Here is a 24,670-nt window from a genome sequence, read left to right as displayed (position 1 = left end):
CTCAAGCTGTTCTGGTTCTTTTTACAAATTTTAAAGTGCCCGATTGGGTTTGTTGAGGCTTCCTGTACTGGGATACTGTTATGTTAAGGATAAAAACACTCTTGTTTCATGCAACACGAAATGGAGCAACATCTTATGAAGCATTAAAATATACATCTTTATTTTTTTAGTAGGTGGTCTGTAGGCCTTATCCAGACCACAAAGTATTTTTTGAGAGGCATACTGCTTCATTTCCCTCATCTCCTTCAGCACATAAGCTGGTTATACACAAGATACCTTTGAACTTTCATAATACAAAGAATATCTAACTCTTAAGAGCACTTCAAACATTTCAAGCTTTCAAAGGACATCCTCCATTTTATTGGAAATCTTTCTTTCTCTCTTTCTCTGTTTCTTTCTCTCTTTCTCACAAGAAAGTCACTTAAGTCACCAAGACACAGGCAGTTCTTCCTGTGTTGGACGAAGTAACACCCCGGCTAGAGTGAGTCAAGCTGTCCACTTTGGAAGTTCTGAAATAGACATTCTGAAACACTACCTTCACAATTTAGATTGAAAGTTAATACTAAAAACAAAATTAAGACCTGACAATCTCTATGTATGCTGTTTTAACTAATGTGTTGTTTGAAATACCATCTGCAAGTCTTGCTTCACTTCTATCAATTTAATTAAAAAAATCAAAAAGTAAGTAAAACATCATGATTGTGCTGGTTGTGTATTACCTTTACCCACTAAGGAAACTACATTTCTGTTGATTTATAGTTGGCTGAGTATTTGGAAAGTGTAAATGTTCTGTGTTTATACATAAGAAAACTATAGTCTGTAGTGGGTATTGCCATCATCATTTTGTAAATATTTTTTTGAAAACAAATATATGTGTTGTGACACTGTGACCAAAAGGTCAAATGTTTTATCTGGGTGTTTACAGCAGTGCAACACATAACTTGTCATTGTTCTCCCAAGTGCATCTGCAAATGCTGTTTGCCAAAGCAAATGCAGCTTCTGCTAACTCATGTGTGACTAAAGTCACTGCAAGTCTTAACTCTTACTTTAATTGTTCTGGTGAAAACAAAGATATGTAGTACCCATATTTTCTGGATGCTCAACCAATCTTGATGAATAATACCTTTTAATTGATGTTTACTAGTATTTTAGTTGACCCCATTTTGCTGTGCAAAGGATTAATTTTGCCTGGCCACTTTCTTTCCGGATGCTACAGGTTCTGCTGGAAAAAGTCTACTGGAGATCTCTGACACCAATTTTTAACATGACTACCTTTAAGTCTACTGAGTCTGGATGCTTGAAGGAGTGCACTCCTCTGAGAAACACCATAGTTTGACTTTTTTTTTTTTTTTATTAATTTTATTTATTAATTTTATTGTAATCATTCCATAAAAATAGATCAATTTATGCAAAAAAGAATTGAAGACAAATCAAACCCCACCCTTGAGAAGGAGAGCATGGCCAAAGGAGAATTGCTTAGGGCTTTTTAATAGGGCAAAAATAAACAAAAGAAAGGAAAAAATATATATAGGTAAATAAAAAATGGAGAAGGGAAAGAAATGCGGAAATAATTATTTCTTCTTATTCTAAAATATTATTGATTAGATCCTGCCAGGTTTTGAAAAAATTCTGTACAGATCCTCTAACTGAGAATTTGATTTTTTCCAATTTCAAATAATATAAAACATCGGTTTCCCACTGACTTATCAGAGGAGAGTTAGGATTCTTCCAATTTAACAAAATAAGTCTGTGTGCCAAAAGTGTAGTGAATGCAATCACTGTTTGCTTGTCCTTCTCCACTTCAAGTCCGTCTGGAAGAACACCGAACACGGCTGTTAATGGGTTAGGAGGGATTGTGACACCAAGGCTGTCTGAAAGGCACTTAAAAATTTTGGTCCAAAATGATGTTAATTTGGTACAGGCCCAGAACATGTGACCCAGTGAGGCAGGAGCTTGGTTGCAGCGTTCGCAGGTTGGATCTTGCCCTGGAAACATTTTGGACAGTTTTAAGTGAGACAGATGTGCTCGATATATAATTTTTAGTTGAATAATTCTATGCTTTACGCATATGGAGCTCGAGTGAATTCTCTGCAATGCTACCTTCCACTCCTTTTCTGAAATATTGATTAAGAGATCTTTTTCCCAATGTCCTCTTAGATCTTTGAAAGGAAGGGACTCTAATAGATAGATAGATAGATAGATAGATAGATAGATACTTTATTAATCCCAATGGGAAATTCACATTCTTCAGCAGCAGCATACTGATACAATAAATAATATTAAATTAAAGAATGATAATAATACAGGTGAAAAAAACAGACAATAACTATGTATAATGTTAAATATTAACGTTTACCCCCCCTGGTGGAATTAAAGAGTCGCATAGTTTGGGGGAGGAACGATCTCCTCAATCTGTCTGCGGAGCAGGACAGTGACAGCAGTCTGTCGCTGAAGCTGCTCTTCTGTCTGGAGATGACATTATTTAATGGATGCAGTGGATTCTCCATAATTGATAGGAGCCTGCTGAGCGCCCTTCGCTCTGCCACAGATGTTAAACTGTCCAGCTCCATGCCAACAATAGAGCCTGCCTTCCTCACCAGTTTGTCCAGGCGTGAGGCGTCTTTCCTCTTAATGCTGCCTCCCCAGCACACCACTGCGTAGAAGAGGGCGCTCGCCACAACTGTTTGATAGAACATCTGCAGCATCTTATTGCAGATGTTGAAGGAAGCCAGCCTTCTAAGGTAGTATAACCGGCTTTGTCCTTTCTTGCACAGAGCATCAGTATTGGCAGTCCAGTCTAATTTATCATCCAGCTGCACTCCCAGATATTTATAGGTCTGCACCATCTGCACACAGTCACCTTTGATGATCACTGGGTCTATGAGGGGTCTGGGCCTCCTAAAATCCACCACCAGCTCCTTGGTTTTGCTGGTGTTCAGGTGTAGGTGGTTTGAGTCGGACCATTTAACAAAGTCATTGATTAGGTCCCTATACTCCTCCTCCAGCCCATTCCTGATACAGCCCACGATAGCAGTGTCATCAGCGAACTTTTGCACATGGCAGGACTCCGAGTTGTATTGGAAGTCCGATGTATATAGGCTGAACAGGACCGGAGAAAGTACAGTCCCTTGTGGCGCTCCTGTGTTGCTGACCACAATGTCAGACGTGCAGTTCCCAAGACGCACATACTGAGGTCTGTCTTTAAGATAGTCCACGATCCATGCCACTAGGTATGAATCTAATCCCATCTCTGTCAGCTTGTCCCTAAGGAGCAGAGGTTGGATTGTGTTGAAGGCGCTAGAGAAGTCTAGAAACATAATTCTTACAGCACCACTGCCTCTGTCCAAGTGAGAGAGGGATCGGTGTAGCATATAGATGATGGCATCTTCCGCTCCCACCTTCTCCTGATATGCAAACTGCAGAGGGTCAAGGGCGTGTTGAACCTGTGGCCTAAGGTGGTGAAGCAGCAGCCTCTCCATGGTCTTCATCACATGTGATGTCAGAGCAACAGGCCGAAAGTCATTCAGCTCACTAGATTTTATATAATGCGGAAATGGTGTCTAATTCCTTGAAATTGAGCAGTATTTTTTCCAGCATGGTGGAGGGTACAAGATGAGGAAAATTGGGCAGTTTCTGTTTAACAAAGTTTCTAATTTGAAGATATTGAAAGAAATGTGTAGCTGGGAGGTTGAATTTGGAATGTAATTGTTCAAAGGATGCAAAGATATTGTCTATATAAAGATCTCTGAGCAATTTAATCCCAAATCTTTTCCAGGTATTAAAAACTGGATATGTTTGCGAGGGTTGAAATAGGTGGTTCTCTTGCAGAGGTGCCACAGATAAAAGATTTTCCATCTTAAAATGCTTTCTAAGTTGGTTCCATATTCTGAGTGAGTAAAGCACAATTGAGTTATTAGTATATTTGCGATAACCTGCATTTATTGGAGCGCAGAGCAGGGAGTTTAAAGAAGTACTACAGGATTTTACTTCTATTGCGGGCCAAGCCTGTGTATGTTCATTTTTTTGTGTCCAGGTTTTTATGGCTTGTATGTTTGCTGTCCAGTAATAAAACTGAAAATTAGGTAAAGCCATGCCACCTTCTGCCTGAGGTCTTTGTAGGGTCGCTCTTTGGATACGTGAGTGTTTTGAGTTCCAAATAAATGAGGTTATAGTTGAATCTAATTGCTTAAAAAACGATTTATTGATATATATTTGAATGTTTTGAAATAAAAAGAGAAGTTTAGGAAGGATATTCATCTTAACAACATTAATTCTTACGGCTAGAGTGAGGTGAAGGGTTGACCATCTATGCAAGTCTTGCTTAATTTTTTCCATACAGATGGCAAAATTTTGTTGATAAAGAGCTTTATCTTTACTTGTGATATTTACCCCAAGGTATTTAAACTGATATGCTGTGGTAAAAGGTAGGGTGTCCAATCTAATATTATATGCTTGTGAATTCACTGGAAAGAGTATGCTTTTATTCAGATTAATTCTGAGACCAGATATCTTTTGAAATTTAGTGAGTGCTGTTGAAACTGCAGGCACAGTGTTTTCTGGGTCTGATATGTATAAAACCATATCATCTGCATATAGAGAAATTTTCTGTTCCAGTCCTTCTCTGATAATCCCCTTTATCTGATAAGAATTTCGACAGTGAACCATCAGTGGTTCAATGGCGATTGCAAACAGCAGTGGTGACAAGGGGCATCCTTGTCTGGTGCCACGTTCTAGCTTAAAGTAGTCTGAACAAATGTTGTTAATACAAACTGAAGCTGCTGGATTGGTATACAGTAGTTTGATCCATGCACAAATATTCGGGCCAAACCCAAATTTCTCCAATGCAGTGAAAAGGTAGTTCCATTCAATCATATCAAATGCTTTTTCTGCATCTAATGATAGTAATATCTCTGGGGTGTTTGACTTTGCTGGTGAATATATTACATTAAACAGGCATCGGAGATTGGAAGATAAGTGTCGGCCTTTAATAAATCCAGTTTGATCCTGTGATATTACTGAGGGCAGCACTTTCTCCATCCTTCTAGCTATAATTTTTGAGAGTATCTTAACATCATTATTCAGGAGTGAAAGTGGTCTGTATGATGCACATTGTAACAAGTCTTTGTTTTGTTTAGGAAAGACGGTGATTAATGCTTGACGAAAGTTTGAGGTAGAATTTGATTGTCTCTAGCTTCTGTAAATGTTGCCAATAAGAGGGGAGCTAGCTGAGTGGAGAATTTCTTATAAAATTCTACGGGGTAACCATCAGGGCCTGCTGATTTCCCGCTTTGAAGTGACTTTACAGCATCTAGTAATTCTGATAGGGTCAGAGGTTTATCCAGTTTCTCAGCACTTAAAGCATCTATTTGTGGTGTCTGCAGTGTATCCAGAAATGCATTAGATTGTGTGTTGTCTTCTTTGAACTCAGTAGAATAAAAGGATTTATAATAATCTCTAAATGTGTGCATTATATTTTTATGGTCAATGATTTCTTCTCCATTCGTGTTGGTGATTACTGGGATTGCATTGCGAACTTCTTGTTTGTGAATTTGTTGAGCTAAAAGCTTATTAGCTTTTTCTCCGTGTTCATAGTTATGATGTCTTGGCTTATAAATAAGTTGTTCAGTTTCTTTAGTTGTCAAGATGTTGAGTTCTGTATGCAGAGCCTGCCTTTTCCTATGAAGAGCTTCACTTGGACGCATGGCTTGTTCTTCATCTATTCTAGTAATTTCGCTTCTTAGCTCTGACGCTTTCTTGGTTTCTAATTTATTTCTGTGGGAAAGATATAAAATAATCTGTCCTCTTAAGAAGGCCTTTAGAGTTTCCCAGAGTGTTCCTGCAGAAACCTCTGAGGGTGTGTTTGTCTCTAGGAAGAAGCTGATTTGTTTGGATATAAATTCTGTGAAGTTCTTGTCTGCCAATAGAAGAGGATTAAGACGCCATTTGCGAGGTGAGTGTGAGGGGCTTAATGATTTTAGCTCCAAGACTAGAGGGGCATGGTCAGAGATAATAATTGTGTCGTATTTGCACGATTTAATCGTAGGCAAGAAATTATTATCTATAAAAAATAATCAATTCTTGAGTAGCTATGATGCACTGGTGAGTAGAACGAATATGTTCTTGAGTTTGGGTTAAGAAACCTCCAGGGGTCTGATAAGTTGTGGTCAGTTACAAACTGTGTAATTGTCTTTGCAGTGTTAGATGTCGTCCCCCCTGTCACAGGAGTCTTATCTAAGAGTGGATTTAAAACACAATTAAAGTCCCCAGCCATTATAATTTTATGAGTGTTCACATTGGGAATGGATGCAAATAGATTTTGCATGAATTCCTTATCATCAACATTGGGTGCATAAACATTTATCAAAATCATCCATCCATCCATTTTCCAACCCGCTGAATCCGAACACAGGGTCACGGGGGTCTGCTGGAGCCAATCCCAGCCAACACAGGGCACAAGGCAGGAACCAATCCTGGGCAGGGTGCCAACCCACCGCAGGACATATCAAAATCATTTTTCTGTTAAATAGGTTGCCCATGACCATCACATATCTCCCTTCAGGGTCCGATACTACATCTGATGCTACAAATGGGACTGTTCTGTGTATGAGAATTCCCACACCTCTAGTTTTCTTTGTAAAGCTAGAATGGAACATTTGGCCAGTCCAGTCTTTTTGTAGTCTGGAGTGATCCTTGCTTGTTAAGTGGTTTTCCTGTAAAAATACTATTTTAGCGTTTAAGCCTGTTAGGTGAGAGCATACTTTCTTTCTCTTTAATTCATGATTCAGGCCTTTAACATTCCAGCTCACAAAGTTAACTGTCCCATCATGGAGACATTGATTCTGAGTTTTTAATGTCATTTTATAGTCTTAACTGGTAGTGAGGCAGTTTTAATCTTAATTTCAAATTTCCCCACGAGTTATTGCCATATAGCCTATTGTTACGATGATATTTATAGTTATAAGGATTAGAAGTATAGATTAGATATAGCCTGCTCTCCTTCTCTCCCCTCTTTTTCCCCCCACCCCCTCATTTTGCCTCCCCGCATGAGGCTTGATCCCACTTCGCAGTGTCCCAGTTTTCTGACATACAAAGAGACAGAGCACATCCAAAACAAAACAAGCACCCCCCCCCCTTAAAACAAAGTAGAGATATCTATTGCAGCTGAAGTCTAAATACTATCTGCCAAAAATATAATCATTAACAGTCTTTAAGCTTAAAATAATCTTTAGCAATTTTAAGATATTAAGATAATAAAATAATGAACCCTGGGAATGATTTTAAAAAGTGGTCTAGGATAAACATAGTAGATCCTAATGCAATTGTAGAAATAGCAATAAACCAAGGGTATGATATTAAACAGTCTACTTTTTAAGGTAGTAAAAAAAAAAAAAAACAAACCCTACTTTAATTACTTCCACACACTCATGTCTGTAACTGTAATTAAGACATAAACGTATAGTGTCCAAGTAAAGAAAAGGATGTATAATTATAATACCAGTCTCTTTAAAAGTGGATACGACAGCAGATGATAGGTCCTTCCCATGCCATGACAGAATACGGCTCTTTATTAACTTTCAAAAGAGTGTCGGGAACAGGTTCTTTAATTCCTTTTCAGCTTCCTCCTTGCTTGAAAATACGTAATATTGGTCTTGATCTTCCACTTTCAGTTTGGCGGGATACAAGAGGCTGTATTTGATATCGGCTTTCCGTAGCAGCTTTTTAATGTTAAAGTAGGCTGCGCGTTTTGCAGCTGTTAATGGTGAAGTCGGGGAAAATCGAATAAGATTATTTTCAAATATAATCTCTTGCTTGTGTCTGAGAAGTACCATCACATCAAGCTTACATCGTAATCGCTCGAAGCGGACAATAAAAGACCTAGGTTTAAAGGTGCTTGATCTGAGTATGTGATAAGCTGCTGCTATCTCGGTATCTAATTTAAAGTCATCTCCAATTATTTTAGAGAGTAATTCTACTGCAAATTTCACTGGGTTTGAGCTTTCTCGTTTCTCAGGTATACCTTCAATTCTTATATTATTTCTTCTGCACCCATCTTCCAGGGCCGCAAGTCTGTCTCCGAGCTTTTTGCATTCGGAATTCGCAGCTGTAGCTTTTTCATCGCCATTAGACGCCAATTGTTCCGCTGATTCAATTCGAGCCGTGAATGCCTGCTTAATGTCCTCCAGCTGATCTGTAACGTCATTCATCTGATCTGCAAGTTTTTTCAGTTTGGATCTATTTTCTTCAATGTGTTCCTCAAATTTCTCCAAGATGCCTTTAAAGGTCGCGTCAAAATGTTTAAATAGACGCATTTCCCGGTCTTTGTTATCCTTCTTAAGCTCCTTCTTAAGCTCACTTATGGCCGTAGCCGTGGCAGTGGCCAGTGTAGAAATCATCTCTTTCATCACCTCTCTCAGTTCAGACAGTTCACTTCGGCTGTTGTGCTCCGCGAGTGGGATTGCAGCTCCTGTTAGAGCAGATGCTGCGGGCTCGCGATGAGTAGATGAGAGCACGTCTTGTAGGGCCTTTTCTAGTCTCGAATGATCCTCAGAAATCAGCGATCCATCGTGGTCTGTATCACTTGCACCTTCGCTCCCATTTTCACTCTCAACTAAAGGCGATACAGTGGAGCGGGGTCCTAGGAAATCTGCACATTCGTCTGCCTGTTCCAGGTCAGTCTTCGAGAGGCCATACCTCGTACTCGGGCCGGATGTTTGTCCAGACTTTGATGCAGCTTTAAGTTTCTTTCCTGGTTCTTTCTGACTTCTCTTCTTGTTACTCATGCTTATATATTGTAGTGGAAGTTCCTTGGGTTGGGTTAAATGCAGGATACCTCTAAATAATATGAAATACGTGGGAAAATAAAGCCGCTGCTAGCGGAGCTCTGCTTCAGACGTCCATCTCCTTTAACGGACGAGACCAACTCCCTACCATAGTTTAACTTTTGCAGTGTTGATGGGCTGTGTTCTTTCTGGAGAATTTAAGTTTTAAGTTTTTCACAACTTTTCCTATCACTTTTTTGGGTCTGCAATAAATTGTGAGACACATGCAAGTAAACTAAGGGGTCTATTCTGAAATATAAGCTCCAAAGAACCTTTTTATTTGCCTTCAATGGACTTGACAGTCCATAAAATGTTGTAGTGGAATAAATGTGAAAGTGAATCTTACATTATGGACTGAATTTTCAACTAAAATTAACATTAAAAAAATGTTGCAAAGTGTTTGTTCCAAAGTTGGTTGCTGCCTTATGTCCTAGCCTGTATGATTAGGATATGGCCATCTGTATACCTATAGTTGAAAACCAGGGTTGGAAAATTAATTGTTTACTGAATCCTATTTTGTAGAATTATATAATTGCATGCATACATTATAGATTATGCAATTTAAACTTAAGCAGACCTCCTTATTTAATAAACAGTTGAGCGGAAGGAGAGCACCATCTACTTAGACTATACTGCTGTTTGAAAGGTAGCAGTAACAATGCAGCAAGATGGTCTATATGCCCCTTTTGGTCTTCTATAAACACACCTAATGTGTGCAAATATATGTGTGTTCAATATAAATAAAATATAGGTTGGCTGTCAGGATACGAATGAGTCCTTTTGCTCCCAATGTTCGTAACTTGTAATGAAAATGCCAATTAATGGAAATTCTTTATTACATTTTTTAAACAATTTAATAAAATGACAGTGATGCCAAATAACTATAATAAATCTCAAAACACAGATAATTGAAACAAAAATTAACTAGAGGGAGGAATAGGAGTTATCTTAATCCTAAATATTCTACAGTTTTGGATAGTGATCTAATACATCAAAGAGTTAGACAAGGCATAAGGAAGGCATGAAAAGCCAATACTAAGTAATGATTGATCCCACAGCAGAGACATGCTGTCTTTGTTGCAGGATTGGCAAGCGTGTCACTTCTCTGTCCCATCAGCTATACTTGTCAGCTGCACTTTGGATGCTGGGAATTACAAGCAGCGTCTTCTACTGCGTAGCTAAATGGCCAGCTACCAGTTGAGTTGCATATCTTTGACGAAGTTAACTGTAAATTTTGCTGTTGATATTTGAAGACGTGCACAAAAGCACAAAATGATTGAACATGCCAACTAAATCTGTAGTGTGCAGTACTATTCCTCACTATTGGTGATAACGTCTATATACTTTTCTCATTAATGAAAAACTGAAGTTGGTAGTTAAAATAAATTGAAATTCAGTTGTAATCAACATTTTGGAGTTGTATGTACTTGTTCATATTTGTGTCATATACTGTAACCCAAGACTAGTAGTGTTTGTGGTTCTTTGCAAGGAAGACCCAGGGTGAGTATCACAAAAATTAATATTTATTTAACTTTCTTTAAAAGGACTGTTAAGAAAAGCATGCATTTTAGGAAATAGATACAGACATTATTGAGACATGGACATTGGAAAAGATATTTGAAATGTAGTGGGTACCAAAATCATTTCAATATCTAATTAAGAAATGGGGTGTGATCATTACTAAATACAATATGTATTAAAATACCATATGTGTGTGTGTATTATGCACTTTAAAGTCTAGAATTGACCAGAAAAATATTTTTATGGAGATATCAATAGCTACTTTGGCACTTTAGGTCTTTAGGTTTAATCAATAAATTTTTTTAAGCACATTTTTAATTCCCACAGAACCAGTTTTTAAGTCTTAACCATAATAGCATTTTCAACAGAACGTAAACAAAGAGTTTATTATTTCCATAGCATAGCATAGTACATATTTTCAGTGTCTTAATCATTTTTACATAAATGTCAGCATGGAGTGCTCTACTAAATAATGAGGTGATAGCTTAAATATTGGTTTGCATTTGTTGTCTGAAGATTTTTTAATGCATTGTTCATGTTGCATCTGTGTTTTTTGAATTAATCAGCCAGAGGGAAAGCAAAGATTTCATTTGATTACAGAGTTATAAAACCATAAACAAAGCTCAGCAGATTGTATGCTGAATAATGTTGGTCAAGCAAGTATTCATATTTTAAGAATTTCTCCTTGACATATCATTTATATAGTACTGTTACATTTCATCTGGCTTTGCTTGGAGGATTTAAAAAATATATATTTCTCACTAACAGGTGCTGTAGTGTGTTTGTGGTATTGGTTTTCTTTCAAAATGAATTGATTATAAGTCTCTTTTAAAATGTATTGAATGTTGTTTTTTGTCTGAAGAAGCTGGTCTTTTTACTTATGTAAGGATAAATATATTTACCATTTAAAGATCCGCTTAGTCCTTTTTTATCCTCTGGCATGATCTGTCTGTTTCTTTGTGATTAGCAGTATTTTATCTAGGTTGGCCTGATGCCCTCTTTTTGGGCTGATTGACTGCATGGTCTTACTTTCAAGTTTTGTTGAATGTTTCCATGCTGTCATCTTTACTACTTGTTTAATGTTTATCACATTAGTATTCAGGTTTCAATTTTTATTGCTAATACATTTTTGACAATTATTGGTGTACAAGAAAGCCATTATACTCCTAAGATAGAGATGTGTGTAATTTGGAATGTTTTGATTTTGGAGTCTTGCCTGCTCCACTCATTATTTTGGATAAATTTGCCCGTCATTGCTGTCTTTAAGGGAAAAAAAACACGTTGGAAAATGTATGCATGGAGTAACACTCAGGTGGGTTCAAGGACTAGTAGTTCAATAGACACATTCTAGAACCTTCTCAGTCTATTTCAGGGGACAACGGCAATCTTATTAGGACTGGACAAAAGCTTGCAAAAAGGCTTGAACTAGTCCATCACAGATACCACTCTCACACACACATAAACACACTCCCTACAATTTGTTCTTTCCAATTAACATATATAAATAAAATGGAAAAAAAAATTCTTGTTTTCTTGAGCATGACTGGCTGTTGCAGCTGTCATGAAATGGGACTTGACAAATGTTAGGGAATAACAGAAATGAAAAGCAAACTTATCCCAGCAAGTGAGCATTATGAATGTGGCATTCTGATGGTAATTATATGGTGATTAGATTTTCAAAGTTCCGAACCTGGACACTTGTGTAGCATGTATGCCCATGCATAAAGTCATTTGTTTAATGTGTGCTTCATCTCATCATCAGAGTGGATCTGCAGATAGTGGTGCTGTGAGTTTGGTTTAATGTAAGGTTAATATGGAGTGCCTCATTCATATCCAGATAACATTTTGTTTTAGTTGCTTGCATTTTATACATTAAGGTTATGAACATCATTTAACTTACCTGATACAAATTAAAGCATCAGGACTTAGATGGTGATGTACTGGTTGGTCCCATTTTGCTTATTCTGAAGCTGTTGGGAAGACTTCATAAGACAGAAACAATTTGCTAATGCAGAGGTTTCTTTGTATGCTGAGCTGGACTTGCTGATGGTGAACTGCCAACTCGTGGGTGCTTAAGGAGCTTGTGATAGCAGCTTCCTTAACCCATGCATTCAATCTGTAGGTGTTTTCATTAACTTCTATGGAGGATTTGTTTTGCCATCAGTAGGAGCTCTAAAACTCTCTACAGCGCAATCTGTTCAAGACATTTTTTAAAGAAAATGTAACTTTTTCAACAAATTTGATCGAAGAATAAGTGTGCTTCATTTCAACAAAATTCTACATGGGTGCGAGTTGTTTTATGTGGACAGACAGTCAGAGAGACAGACAGACAGACAGACAGGCTATTGGAATAGGTGTTTTCGCGCGTTATATGCGAACACACCTAAAAAGAAATTGCAAGCAGACAAAATTTAAGTGGTGGTATACACAAGGGAAGATGACAGGAAACAAATTGGTTTATTCAGAAAATGCTGGGAAAATCAGCCCTTTTATATACAGTATGTGAATATGCATTTGTGTTTGATGCTACTGTATATGTAGTCAATATTTTCTAAAATTTCTCTAACAAACAAAAGGTTTTTAGCTTCTTATTGCATGGCATTTTTTTATTATTATTAAAGCATGCCATCTTGTGAGAAGAGCAATACCTCCAGATCTCCAGCCCCATATTGTTGTTGTATTTAATCTTCTTCTTTCGGCTGCTCCCGTTAGGGGTCGCCACAGCGGAGCATCTTAATTTGTATTGTTGTCCGCATATTGATTTGGCAAATAAAAACAAAAAACAAACAAACAAGCCACTGGAAAATCCATTTTCCTTGTACATTGTGAGCACGTACACTGGAACAAGCTCCAACTCCCTGTGACTGTGTACAGTAAAACTAGTTATTTCTACCCATCCAATGACCAGTGCAATAAGCTTCCTGCTTCATAAGTGAAAGTTGTTTCTAATCCATAGCATTAAGGAAACTCATTGTCTGTGTTGTACAAACACAAGTGACTTTGCCATCCAAGCTAAAATAAGTCCTTTAGCTTAATTTAACTCTTCTTGCTTTTGCTCATTTTGAAGTGTAGTTGTTACCTGAACAGCATTGCATGCAGAAGAAGTAGTGTGTGATGAAGTTTAATATATTAAAAAGCTGTCTTCTGCATGTAGACATTGGGATAAATATTTTGGGGAACTGACTCACTTATGATTTGTTAATAATTGCATAAATGTTGTTGTTACTGAGAAACAGTATATATTGATTTGTTAATTGTTATATTTACTAATGCTAACGCTTTTTGTATGAACCAACCCCGGAATTACGTTGCTCCATATATTAAAGTCACTTCTCCTGTTACTATTCACATAACATGTTTTTACTTTTCTACTGTTTCCATCATCAAAGTGAATATGTAGCTGGTTTAAGATTTAAAGAGAATGGGACCTTTTAGTCCGAGACCAGTTCAAGAAAGTAATTGACATGCTCTGTAGTAGAATTATTGGTTATTGTTGACAATAACGCACATATAATTAAAGCAAAACACTATAGATTTAATTCATGAAAAGGATATACTTTTACAATGACCCTGTATCAAGCAGTATGAATAGAAATACCTGTATTATTATACCCTTAATTTATGTTTTTATGATGTAAAACCTAACTGATGATTTTAATTTAAATTCTGCTTATTAAATTGCCTGTATTTTGGAAAAATCATGACAAGTGGTCTGAGAGTTGATTTAGCCTGTTTCTATCTTGTTCACACCTATTTTCTATGTTGCATAGAAAATAATTGAAACACAATTTGCAAAATGTGAATAACCAGGTCTCAAATTGAAGGAAACCTGTAGGTCAATTTAAATTCTTCATTGTTTTAAATATCATTTTTGAGCTATCTGTGCTTTTGTTTTATTTAGACTTTTTTAATTTGATAGTCAAATATCACAGTTTGGAATGGAATGGTTTTATGGATGCCATGCATGGGCTGGTGACCCTTACCTGTTTGAGAGGCCAGTATAATCGGGGTAGCCCAGGGGGGACTACGATTTCTGAATACTTTAACCCCGATACAGTAAATGGCAGCATCCCTGGGCTTTGGTATATTGAAAGCACTTCCGTGTAATGCAGAAGTACCATAAAGTAAGGATTTCAAAAACCTGCATCACTCCCTGGCAACACGCATGGATACACACAGGGCATGCTGGAGACTGGAGTCGTGGGATGCAGCCCTGTTGGATCCATGTGTGTTGCCAGGGAGTGATGCAGGTTTTTGAAATCCTTACTTTATGGGACTTCTGCATTACCCGGAAGTGCTTTCAATAGACCATGTCCCAGCGCTGGAAGTACTCTTGGGTCTTAGATAAAAGGAGTACCTCTGTCTCCCCCAAGAGAGTTGGAGTCAGGCATGGAGGATGGACAAAGCTCTCCTCGGAGGAGTGGAAGAAGAAGGGAATAAAGAAATGTGTTGGTTCGTGTAATTATGGAGAAAGAAACCTTTGTAAGATATTACAGTAATAAACCTTGCCCTTGATCTTTGGACTTGTGAGGTTGTGTCTGAGTTTTGGGGTGCTGCAATCACCACCCCCCAAATAGGTCACAGTAGGGTTGATATTTACAGTGACTATATATTAAAGTTATTGCCGAAGGATTATCCCCTAACTGCACTCCATTTCAGGACATACTTTTAACATAGGGGACCAAAAAATGTTTTTAACAATTGTGCTGTTTTAGAAGTTAACTGAAAGTGCCATGGTAATGCAGTGGTCAGCGCTAGTGCCTGCAGAGCCATCATCCAGGGTTTGAATGCAGTACAATGTTGTTTTGAATGTGGAGTTTACATCTTCTCTCCATTTTCTGCCTGGGTTTTTCTTCTTACATTCTCAATGACATTGTTGGGTTAGTTTCCCAAATTTAGCTGTGGATGTGTGCATTATTAGGCCTGGCAATGTGTTGGCTGTTTCATGCCTTATACATAGCACTGCAGAGGTAGGCTTCAAATACTGCAACCCTGAATTAGATTACATGAGTTTGAAGAAGTTATGGAAGGTATTAACTACAGTGAGAGACTTATACCTCAAAGCTGTCCCCAGTGCTTCTTTTTATTTATTTATTTATTTATGTATTTTTGTGTGGCTTCCCTCTTCTTCCACTGTAGATGATGCACTAACAACTAAATCTTCCTGGTAGTTCTCCAGTCCCATACCAAACACAATTATAATTGTCTGAAATTAAATATAGTTTTCCAACTGAAATATGAAAATATTAATGCATTTAAAAGTCATTGATCTTTTTACATCAATAATAATATTCCACTGATATACAAATATTTTCAGCAAAATGCTTCCAAATTACCAAAATTGCGGGCATACAGTCACATGAAAAACTTTGGGAACCCCTCTCAGCCTGCATAATAATTTACTTTCAACAAAAAAGATAACAGTGGTATGTCTTTCATTTCCTAGGAACATCTGAGTACTGGGGTGTTTTCCAAACTAAGATTTTTAGTGAAGCGGTATTTAGTTGTATGAAATTAAATTAAATGTGAAAAACTGGCTGTGCAAAAATGTGGGTCCCCTTGTAATTTTGCTGATTTGAATGCATGTAACTGCTCAATACTGATTACTTGCAACACCAAATTGGTTGGATTAGCTCGTTAAGCCTTGTACTTCATAGACAGGTGTGTCCAATCATGAGAAAAGGTATTTAAGGTGGTCAATTGCAAGTTGTGCTTCCCTTTGACTCTACTCTGAAGAGTGACAGCATGGGATCCTCAAAGCAATTCTCAAAAGATCTGAAAACAAAGATTGTTCAGTATCATGGTTTAGGGGAAGGCTAAAAAAACCATCTCAGAGGTTTAAACTGTCAGTTTCAACTGTAAGGAATGTAATCAGGAAATGGAAGGCCACAGGCACAGTTGCTGTTAAACCCAGGTCTGGCAGGCCAAGAAAAATACAGGAGCGGCATATGTGCAGGATTGTGAGAATGGTTACAGACAACCCACAGATCACCTCCAAAGACCTGCAAGAACATCTTGCTGCAGATGGTATATCTGTACATTGTTCTACAATTCAGCACAACTTGCACAAAGAACATCTGTATGGCAGGGTGATGAGAAAGAAGCCCTTTCTGCACTCACGCCACAAACAGAGTTGCTTGTTGTATGCAAATGCTCATTTAGACAAGCCAGATTCATTTTGGAACAAAGTGCTGTGGACTGATGAGACAAAAATTGAGTTATTTGGTCATATCAAAAAGCACTTTGCATGGCGGAAGAACAACACCGCATTCCAAGAAAAACACCTGCTACCTACTGTCAAATTTGGTGGAGGTTCCATCATGCTGTGGGGCTGTGTGTCTAGTTCAGGGACTGGGGTCCTTGTTAAAGTCGAGGGTCAGATGAATTCAACCCAATATCAAGAAATTCTTCAGGATAATGTTCAAGCATCAGTCACAAAGTTGAGTGTTACGCAGGGGTTGGATATTCCAACAAGACAATGACCCAAAACACAGTTTGAAATCTGCAAAGGCATTCATGTAGAGGGAGAAGTACAATGTTCTGGAATGGCTGTCACAGTCCCCTGACTTGAATATCATCGAAAATCTATGGGATGATTTGAAGCAGGCTGTCCATGCTTGGCAGCCATCAAATTTAACTGAACTGGAGAGATTTTGTATGGAAGAATGGTCAAAAATACCTCCATCCAGAATCCAGACATTCATCAAAGGCTATAGGAGGCGTCTAGAGGCTGTTATATTTGCAAAAGGAAGCTCAACTAAATATTGATGTAATATCTCTGTTGGCCTACCCAAATTTATGCACCTGTCTGATTTTGTTATGATGCATATTGCATATTTTCTGTTAATCCAATCAACTTAATATCACTGCTGAAATACTACTGTTTCCATAAGGCATGTCATATATTAAAAGGAAGTTGCTACTTTGATAGCTCAGCCAATGATTAACAAAAATGTAAAGAATTAAGTGGGGTTCCCAAACTTTTTCATATGACTGTATTTCTTTATTTTGGTCTGCCACATCTAACTCTAAATTCTACACTGTGTAAGTAGCACAAGCACACAGATCCTGGGTTTGGATGATATTGTAATGTTCCTGTTATTATATAGACTTGGAAGTTATTGACAAAGCTTTTTTACCTTCTTAGTAACCATTACGTGTGTATATATATTTTTTTAAATATATCATTGCTAGTCTAAGAGTAAATGTACAGGTAAGACTTTAATTGTAATATGTATGCAACTTAGTTTTTTCTTTCCTTTCCAGCTCCTGTGAAGAAATGGGAATTGCAATGACTCTATTTTTTCTTCTTCATCTTCACTGTTTATTTTCCACTGGTAAGTAAGCCTTCTTTGATGTACAGTAGGACTTTATTCTTTAGTAACATTGGTGAATTTTCCTCTGCTGTTTTTATGTTCTACTATTTACTTGCAGTTAAAAAAACTCTACCTGGTAATCGAAAGAGTGAAGCTGCAATAAATTTGATGTCTTATAATATATGACCTGATGTGATATGCACAGCATGTTTATACACCATTTCTTTAAATATTAATATGCATAACAACAATTGAATATAATTCAATTGAATATAATTATGAAATTTTATTTCTTTTTTTCTATTTTTGCCTAATAAATAATACTTTGCCTTTCAGAAAAAAGGAAAATTGCTACAATGACTATGGAATGATGGACTTTTTCTGTACAGTATGGTAAAAGAGATGACTTTCTATTTTTAGATAAGGGAAAAATGGTTTCCATAGCAATAGAAGCACTAGTGAGAATGCATTTTGCCTGTGAAACTTGGTTTCTTTCATGGTTTTCAAGTTTAGACTGAATTATTGACAGCAACTAATACATTAGGTTAATTAGACATGTACTGATTCTCAAGATCCAGATGATACCTTTTTTGCATTATTTTTTTAGTTTATTTAATATGAGGGTTTTTAAATGGTTTTGTCTATTTCAATATAAACAACTGACATATCTGACTGTTAGTGGAATAAAGAAATATGTCATTCTTTGACAAGATAATAGTCTGTCAACATAATCTCTTTTCTCCATTTTTTGGTCCTGTGACATTTGATACTATAGGCAAATTATTTTGCTTGGATTTCAGACTTTGTATGAATAATTTCAGGAGCCTAAGTAGCTAATTTATACCCCAACTTAATATTTGAAATTGTGTATAATGATGTGTGTGCTTTTTTCTCATTTCCCATTTTTGAACATTTTGTAATGTTGTAAATTAAATCTGTTTGTAATGGCCTGTACATAGAAGAAGCAGGATATTGCTGGAAGACTATATTTAAGACACAGTACATCAACAGACACATTCACATTATCTACTTGTGTATATACAAGTCACCAAATTTCCAAGTACAGTATCTTTTTTTTTTTTTTTTCTTACACAAATTAAATACTGTATCCAGACAAGGATGCCCTCTGTCACCACTACTTTTTGCAATCGCCATTGAACCACTGGCAGTTCACTGTCGAAATGCTTATCAGATAAAGGGGATTATCAGAGAAGGATTTGAACATAAAATTTCTCTGTATGCAGATGATATGGTACTTTATATATCAGACCCACAAAATACTTTGCCTGCAGTCTTAACAGCACTTACAGAATTTCAGAAGATTTCTGGTCTCAGAATTAATTTGAATAAAAATGAGCTCTTTCCAGTGAATTCTCAAGCATACAATATAATAATAATAATAATAAATTTTATTTATATTGCACTTTATATTTCAGCAATCCCAAAGTGCTAGATGGGACACCTTCCCTTTTATCATTGCAGATCAGTTTAAATACCTAGGGGTGAATATTACAAGTAAACATGAACAAAACTTCGCTGTCTGTATGGAAAAAATTAAGCAAGACTTGCATAGATGGTCAACCCTTCATCTCACTGGAAGAACCCCTCATCTCTAGCTGGAAGAATTAATGTTGTTAAGATGAATATCCTTCCTAAGCTTCTCTTTTTATTTCAAAACATTCCAATATACATTAATAAATCATTTTTTAAGCAATTAGATTCAACCATAATCTCATTTATTTGGAACTTAAAACATCCACGTATCCAAAGAGCGACCCTACAAAGACCTAAGGCAGAAGGTGGCATGGCTCTACCTAACTTTCAGTTTTATTACTGGGCAGCAAACATACAAGCTATAAAAACCTGGACACAAATAGATGAACATACACAGGCTTGGTGCACAATAGAAATAAAATCCTGCAGTACTTCTTTATATTCCCTGCTTTGTGCCCCTATAAATGCAAGTTATCGCCAATATACTAATAACCCAATTGTGGTTCACTCACTCAGAATATGGAACCAATGTAGGAAGCATTTTAAGATGGAGAATCTTTTATCTGTGGCACCTCTGCATGAGAACCACCTTTTTCAGTCCTCGCAAACATATGCAGTTTTTAATATCTGGAAAACATGTCGGATTAAATTACTTAGAGATCTTTATATAGGCAACATCTTTGCATCCTTTGAACAATTACATTCCAAATTTAACTTTCCAGCAACACATTTCTTTCATTATCTTCAAATTAGAAACTTTGTTAAACAGAACCTGCCCGATTTTCCTCATCTCCTACCTTCCTCTATGCTGGAAAAAATATTGCTCAGTTTCAAGAACTCAGACAGCATTTCTGCAATATATAAAATTATTTTACAGTCCCTCCCTTTCAAAGATCCAAGAGGACAATGGAGAAAAGGATCTCTCACTCAGCATATCAGAAAAGGAGTGGAAGGTAGCAATGCAGAGAATTCACTCGAGCTCCATATGTCCAAAGCATACAATTATTCAACTCAAAATTATATATCAAGCACATCTATCTTGCTTAAAACTGTCCAAAATGTTTCCAGGGCAAGATCCAACCTACGAACGCTGTAATCAAGTTCTAGCCTTACTGGGTCACATGTTTTGGGCCTGCACCAAATTAACATCATTCTGGATAAAAAGTTTTAAGTGCCTTTCAGACAGCCTTGGTGTCACATTCACTCCTAACCCATTAACAGATGTGTTTGGTGTTTTTCCAGATGGGCTTAAAGTGGAGAAGGACAAACAAACTGTGATTGCCTTTACTACACTATTGGCACACAGACATGTTTCGCTAAACTGGAAGAATCCTAACTCTCCTCTTTTAAGTCAGTGGGTAACTGATGTTTTATATTACAGTGGAACCTCTAGATACGAGTTTAATTCGTTCCAGCACTGAGCTTGTATAACGAATTTCTCGTATCTAGAACAAACTTCCCCATTGAAAAAAAATGGAAATCCAGTTAATCCGTTCCGCACCCCAAATATATTAACATAAAAATCAATTTTCCTAACAAATAACACTGATAAATTATATATACTGTAGTCTACCTTTAATAAATAACACTGGTAAATAATATAACTGATCATTAAAAGAATCAAAACAGGTGTCCAAAGTGCAGTAGAGCATTCAATAAATCTTTAAATAAATAATCCTTAAAACAGTTGTGAAGTGGAGGTTTAAAATACACAAGAATAACAATCCTTTAACATGAGGTTAAAACGTCAAAAGGATGCAGTCTTTAAAAAACAGATGACAATCCCCGGTGCTTCTTCTCTGTTAGCGTCTCACCTGCGGGCTCTGCAACAGGCGAGACACTCTTAATGCAGCTGACCTTCTCTACACCGTCCTGCTTCAGCTGTTTGGCTCGCCTGTTCAGCTCACTGTTCAGCTACACGCGAGCCTGCACTCGCTCGCTCGCTCTCCCGCACCGCCTGCCTGCGCGCGCTCTCTCTCTCTCTCTCTCTCTCTCTCCTCTCTTTTCTTTTACTTCTTCTCCCCCTTAACCGGCTCGCGCTTCTCTATATATGCGGGGAGGACATGGCAGCTGCAGCCCATCAGCCACAGGAACAATCATGGATGTGGGCAGTTTCCCACCTGTGCACTTAAGTGAGAAACGCAGACACCGCAGATCGTGGCTCGCAACTGCTACCACGCCCCCTCGCTAAGCCGCGAGCTATACCCACAGCCTGGCTCGTGGCTCGTTACGCGAGCCAATGCTCGCATTTAGATCTGAATTTTTCGCTCATACTTTCCTCGTATTTTGAATTTCTCGTATACAGAGGTGATCGTATCTCGAGGTTCCACTGTATTTGAAATTGGAAAAAATCAGATTCTCACTTAGAGGATCTGTGCAGAACTTTTTCAAAACCTGGCAGGATCTAATCAATAATATTTTAGAATAAGCTCTTAAAGCACTAAGGAAGCAGATTCTCTTCCCATTTCTTTTTCTCCATTTTATCTTTATCCGCATATTAAACTCAAGTTATTTATTTTTACAAGCTTTAAGTTTTACTCCGTTGGTCATGCTCTCTTTCTCAGGGGTGGGGGGTTGATTTGTTTTCAATCCTATTTTTTGTAAAAATTGATCTATTTATATGGAATGATTATAATAAAATCAATAAAATTAAAAAAAATAATAAAAATAAATAAATAATACTGTATAGGTTAAAAAAAGATTTGAACATTCTGTATAAATTTAATGTATGGGGGCAACCGATAACATGTCTGCCTTAAAATATGTCTTACAGTGGTACCAAACTTTAAAGGAATACTTACTTACTCTATGTAATTTGTAATGATGGCCAAGAAAAAAAACTTAATTTCATGTTTTTGTGAAATAAAGACATCCAAAATTTTCTAATAGATCAAGACCCAATAGTGAGTGGCACTAGGCAACGGCAAATATAATCAAAAAATGTCCACGAAAAAATCTCATACCACTTCTGTCCCATTATCCAAATGTCAAGTCATCTAGTCATTTGCTCACAACATGCAAAACGTATATTATTTTTGCTAAGATATTGTTAAATAAATAAGCCAAGAAAATGAAGATAGTTCACAAACAGGAAGCCCCCTCACAAAGGATAGCTCTATTGAATTGATGACAGGCCTCTTGACAAATGTGAGCATACAACTGGATAATTTGATATGTGGATTAAGCGACTTCAGTAATGTGGGATTTTTTTCATGATGCTTTTAATATTGTGTGCCTTTGTCCATTGTTGGTCACTATTGGGTGTCCTGTTTTATTAGAATCTCTGTTATGTCCTTGCTCCACGAAAACATGAGATTATGTTTTTTTTTTCTTGTCCACCACTACCAACTATATGGGGTAAATCTCCTTTTTGGTTTGGATATTTCTTTATGGGCAGGTGGGGCATTTCCCTATCTCCCTGAAGGTGGTTCTGTTGCACAAAAAGTAAATAAATAGTAACTTTTCTATAGTTTAATTCATTGTTAAAATATTTATAGCAAACTCCGCTTAAGTCGTCATAGTCACATTTTTCCAATATTCTGTGATATGCTCAATGTGATTTCTAGAACAATAGTTCTTTTGGGATATGTAAAGTTTTCTTTGTGCTTGGCTGTTTTCATGTTGCTTGGGCAAGTCTCTTTTCGACCTTGTAATGGCATACTTTTGCGTTTCTGTTAAGTTCCTCCTTGGGGTCAGAAGACTATAGCCCTTTAAGCGACCCATTGACTTTTTCTTTTTTTTCTTTTGTTACACAATTTATATGGTGCATGAATTTGCATATTTGCTATTTTAGAATAGCCATCATCATTATCATGAATCATGTCAATTACTTGTGTGCAGTTTGAATTAGCATTTTACCCATTGAGCAAAAAGTAGAAGTTTATGAACGTTTATTGATGGTTTTTGTTTTTGGTGTTGAGTATTTTATGCCTTTTTAATAACTGTCCTTTGGTAATTGTACTGTATGGCAATGTGTTGATAGATCATTATTTTTATGACATTTTTCAGCTGTTTTTTTTTTTTTTTTCTTTTCAATCACTGGTGTTAGTAATATTGTGAAACAGTGTCTCACCCTTATTCCTTAACTCAAGGCATACTAGGAATGGTCTCTTGGTCACTTCCAGTGCTACTGCTGCAATTCTAATCTTCCCACGGCACCTTCCATGATCGTTTTGCATTCACTGCCTAATCATTCATATGGCCAGCTCAATCTCATACCAGCCACTTGGGCTTAGAGGCAACACTATCTACACTCTCTTTACCCAACTCTTTGAGCCAATATAAATCGGGATCTTTACTAAAAGTACCAGTGACCATCTACCCAGGCAAATGGTTTTAAATGGAACAGCAGGTCTTTAATTACTTTATTTCCTTATCATTTCTCTCTCTCACTTATTCACACATGATGATGTAGTGGTGGTAGGGAAACAAGTCAAAGCTGATGAGATGGCTTCTTTTTTACAAAATTTTCAAAAAGTGTTTTTAGCAAAAAAGCCAAATTCTTTGATAATGTAGAGATTATTCAGTTTTTTAGCATTTTAAGTTACTAATGTATTGTGTAATATATTAACACAGATAAATAATTTTGTACTGTTTTATATATGTAGCCTATTTGTTGCTATTTAACAGCATAGAGCATGTTTCTGGTACCCCTAATTAGAAAGATGATGTGCATATGTGTGGTACATTATAATTAAATCTGATGTTGACTAGTCTATGAAAGTGAAACATTTCAGATTAACTTAATGTGACTCTACTTAATTGCAGCACAAAACTGTTCACGAGAGTGGGAGTTGAATATTATCTTTTTTAGCAAGTGTTGTGTATAATGATGAAAAACTGCACACTGAATGAATAAATATGGCCTAAATGGAAACTACACTGCCTCTTCCCTGCACTTGTTTTTGATTGTTATAAATAAAATTGTAACATGGTCATCTTAATAAAAAAAAAACATTAGCCTTCCTTTTATCTCTTTCGGCCCACATATTATTCTGTAAAAATATTTTTGCTAATTGCTAATAAATTTTTGTTGGTTACAGTAATTTAGTGTACGATCACATTTTTATATGGTGTTTGAGCTACCACCACATTTTGGAGTCCTTTTGTGTATGCCTTCATCAACATCTGTAAAGTGAATCTAAAGGGAAATTATAGTATAGCTGATACAGCCTTGCTTTTATTTGGTATTGTCTTTGTCTTGACAAAGATGTGTCTTGAATTGAGATTGATTATTTATGGTCTTGCACTTGGCAAAGGTGGTCTTGGCTATAAGGCTGCACCTCCCCTAGTTACTTGCAGGGTTACAGTGAATAAAGTATTACAGTATTTAGGAATTTATCTTGGAAATTACGTTTTCAAGGCTAAGAACTGGTGAGGTGTTTCTAAATCCTAGAAGTTACCTAAGTGACAGCGTTAGTTCCTACAACAGTTCTGCTTTAGAGGTAGACCAAGCTACATTTTTACAAACTGTTTTTTATGGATAGCATAAGTTTGTCTTCATCTGGTCTGCATTTTTTT

The 24,670-nt window shown here is 36.8% G+C and overlaps 1 protein-coding gene across 6 annotated transcripts in view; it reads left to right on the top strand.

Annotated features, from left to right (window-relative positions):
* The window catches only part of LOC114651841 (janus kinase and microtubule-interacting protein 1-like), a 558,596-nt gene that overhangs the window by 345,620 nt on the left and 188,306 nt on the right, over nt 1-24,670 (top strand). For 4 of the 6 annotated variants that reach the window (XR_007935128.1, XM_028801850.2, XM_051928212.1 and 1 more), the window contains exons 2-3: nt 17,607-17,677; nt 17,993-18,049. The exons of 1 other annotated variant lie outside the window; for it this stretch is intronic. The gene's annotated coding sequence lies outside the window, so the exon portion shown is untranslated. The remainder of the gene's footprint in view (nt 1-17,606; nt 17,678-17,992; nt 18,050-24,670) is intronic. One more of the 6 variants, XM_051928214.1, reaches the window with a different exon arrangement.

This window comes from Erpetoichthys calabaricus, chromosome 5 (assembly GCF_900747795.2).
Source record: "Erpetoichthys calabaricus chromosome 5, fErpCal1.3, whole genome shotgun sequence".
NCBI lineage: Eukaryota > Metazoa > Chordata > Cladistia > Polypteriformes > Polypteridae > Erpetoichthys > Erpetoichthys calabaricus.
The sequence above is the reverse complement of the archived record's forward strand: the minus strand, read 5'-3'. Positions and strand labels throughout refer to the sequence as shown.